The sequence below is a fragment of the Sinocyclocheilus anshuiensis genome, unplaced genomic scaffold, assembly GCF_001515605.1.
Source record: "Sinocyclocheilus anshuiensis isolate Anshui unplaced genomic scaffold, SAMN03320099.WGS_v1.1 scaffold38, whole genome shotgun sequence".
NCBI lineage: Eukaryota > Metazoa > Chordata > Actinopteri > Cypriniformes > Cyprinidae > Sinocyclocheilus > Sinocyclocheilus anshuiensis.
The window spans coordinates 983,076-986,896 of record NW_015544213.1 but is presented as its reverse complement, the minus strand read 5'-3'; positions in this window follow the sequence as shown (position 1 = coordinate 986,896).

Genomic DNA, 3,821 nt, shown 5'->3' with positions numbered 1-3,821 from the left:
TCATTCACACAAACACTAAACACCATCATAGTGACACACATGATTCTGAAATAATGCAATAAACATTAATTTAACAACATTACATGTAAGATTAAACCCTAATGTACATAACTGATAAGGAAAAAACGAAGAAAACTAAAAATTTCAACAAAAAAACATCAAATATGAAGTGTCATGCAGGGAATTCTGGGAGTGTCAATTTACAGTTTGTCACTGTAAATTATACAATGACTTTTTCTTTTTCACTTCCAAAAACCGTATTTTTAACAGTATTTTACTGTAAAATTACATTAAATGTAATTACATTTATTCACCGAATATAGTATGGAAACTTACTGTTAACCAGTTAACAGGTTTTTACTGTAGCATTTTTACAGTCTTTTACTGTTAAAATCACAATCATTTTTTACAGTGTAGGGTTTGTAGGATTTCGCCTTGCTGCTTTGTTATTTTTTAATTAATGGATAAAATAAGTTTATGAAAGACACCTGTATCTTTATTTACATAAAACACAATGCAAGCATATTCGAAAAGCTGTTTCTGAAACTTTGCATGGCCTATTTATTTAAAATTCATCATATGAAGTGACAAAAAGTGACAACTCGCGTTGGAGAAAGCACAGCCTATGTACATTAAAAACATGCAATCGTGCATGTGAGTAAACCGCAACAGTCAAAGAGCTATGAAGGATTTTATTTCAGCCTGAAGTCATATACAAGGTCACTTCAATTGATCAACCTATACCACAGCTTGTATTGTCAAAAAAAATTAAGTGCATTTAAAAAAAAAACATCTCTAAATGACTTGAATGAACTTCATAGACAAAAAAAAAAAAAACATTTCTGTTGAATAAGGAAATATAACCTTGCCTTTCTACAGTAAAATTTGCCTGATTCTTCTAAATTGCTCTTTTACAAAAAAGGAGGAGTGTTTTTTGACACGTCGTCAAACACTTAACATCACTCCACGCTCCTATAAACTGAATCACAATACGGCAGCATGTTCTCAAAAGCAGAAAAGCCCGACATCAGTTTAGAAGTGTAGTCAATAGCCTATCCTTCATGTAAAAAGGGGTTACCAAGGTCTCTCACCATTTCATCTAGAGATGAAATCTCTCAGGTATTTCAGCAATCCTTTATTAATTAAAGGAAAAATGCATCTCAAATACTCCAGTGGCAAATAAACGCATCCAGTTTCCTTCACTTTTTACTTTCCTGTCTCTGTTCTGACTTGATAAGTCTAAGTCTTGCATTGTTACTTATAAAATGCATTCAATTTCTATACAGTAAGGTATCCGTCACAGTAAAATTAATCTAAAGGTAGCTGATTGTGTTAAATGAAATGTACAGTATGTGAGAAATGTGGTGCCAATAAGTAAAAGCCCACGCAAAGTTAAGTAAAGATGTCATCTTTGATGTAGTATGTGAGATGAAACACTAACCTGTGGCTTTACGGAGACCCTCGGGGTGCTGTGGTATTTTTGTTATGATTTGTTGTCATTGATAAATAAATCTACAGCATTTTTTCATGATGTCATTCTCCAGAGGAGGTCCCGTATGATATCTCTGCAGAAATGAAAGAAATGTAAGAAGTCAGATATTGATTGAGCCGTTGAGCTCTGCAGGAGTGTACCGAAATATAAGGGTTTGTTACTTGCAGTGTGTTAGCAGGCAAACAGAAAGCCTCTGTTATGAAGTCCTTTTTTCATACATCATTAAAGGTGCATTATTATTTAATCTGTACACTTAAAAGGAAATGTTGAACAAAGCTATCTACTGGGCTAAACTTCTTAAGTATCAATAAATATATTATGTTGACATTAATATTTTAATTACATTGGCTATAAATGCATGTTTTTTTAAAAGCTGGATCACTACAGAACCTGTATCAATCTTGCATTAATATCTGATTATTTAATATTATATTATATTATATTATATTATATTATATTATTATAAAGAACTCTGTCATTGTGGTCATTTTTGTCAAAGTCATGAGCCATATCTCAATCTCAATCAACCACCTTAATTTATCAATCATTCTGTAAACGATATATTAAACATTTTTTAATAAATGCCCATTTTGTCTTACTATCATAGCTCTCATTATATGTATCCTAAATACACACAATTAAATTATATTTGCATTTTTTAACACTTACTTGACAAAATTAAGGCTCGATTTGGAGATGATGCACAATAAATAAAAATGTTTAGCTGATTTTATCAATTAATAGTACTTATATATTATTATATTATAATTAATAGTTAGTTTCCAGACGATTTACTTTACTAAATTTTTGTTTATAGTAAATTAACTTATTTTCTTCTAGCTTCTCCATTGTGCTTAAGAAAGAAAGTAAGAAAGAAAAAGATCTTTAATACATTTCAGTAACATTTTAGAGTAACCATTTTAATTATTGACAGTAAGATGTCTCTGCCCTGTTCAGACATGTGTAGTAACCCAAGTGTGAATGAGACAATGCTGTACAGTCTCTGTATTACATTACAGCTCTTCATTCAAACCATCTGTCTGAAATGATTCAGTTATGAGCTGCACTTGTGCTTATGGCCATAAAGGTGCCAAAATGATCTGAGCCATTAGTACTCAAATTTTTATTGCACATAATTCTCTCATTGTACAATTTTCTGTCCAACATCTCAGGTACATAGTACCTGCATTCGTCTGTAGGCTAAATCAGATTTGGCATAATTATATATGTTTTAATTACTACAACAGACAGTCAAACCTCACTGTTGCACTGTTTACAATTACTTTCAATTATATAATACTCTTAACTGCTTTAAACCCCCTTAAAAGATTTCAGAATTGTCTAGTTGTCAAATAAATATATCCAACAGCACCATCTAGCGTTTAACACTAGATTTCACTGGGTGGCAAAATATACGTATGTAGTGATCAGTATTGTAGCATACGGGGAAAGCAATTAAAAAAACAACATTTCTGGTCATTTTAAAGATCAAATTATGATTTGTTTAGGTGCTATACAGGTTTTTTTTTTTTGTTTTGAACTGGCACAGAATTTCAAGAAAATTAAGATTCTCACTTCCATCATAACCAATAAACATTTTTAGTAAAACTAGTTATTCTCATGCCATGATTACTGCAGCACTGGGAGCAGTGACTCTTTGTTATTAACACATCACATGTACGCATACAGTAGGCTATAATTGAATTCACAGACTATATTTTATTAAAGGATGACCCTTATTATAGTGTATATACATACACATATAATCTGGTAATGAGAAGATAATGTTGCTACATTTATTTATTTATTGGATTGAACATAAAACGTAATTGCAAACTGAAATGAAATAATTGTACTGACCTGTAGACTGTGTGTAGACTGATATCTCTCCAGCAGAGAGCGCATTAGCTTTATAAGTCCAAAGGCTGCAGAAATAAAAATGATTTATATTTTTTTTAAATAAAAGTATAAGGCGACACACACACACACACACACACACACACACACACACATTTTGCACATATGCTTGTATATTTACAATAGCATTTGCTGTGCTATATCAAATGCAAAAGCAAAAACATGCAAAAATCAGCCTGTTTACTACATTATCATTCATCTGATCTTTGCACAGTGACGGTCTGCAGGGTTTTTCATAATAATGACAGTAATAAAACTTAATGGCCCAGGATGTTAAAGACAGGCCTGTGCTCTCCTGGCACAGATGATGTGTCATATGCTGTGGAGTCTATCAATGGCCATATGTGACCCTGGAGCACAAAAGCAGTCTTAAGTCGCTGGGGTATATTTGTAGCAATAGCCAAAAATACAT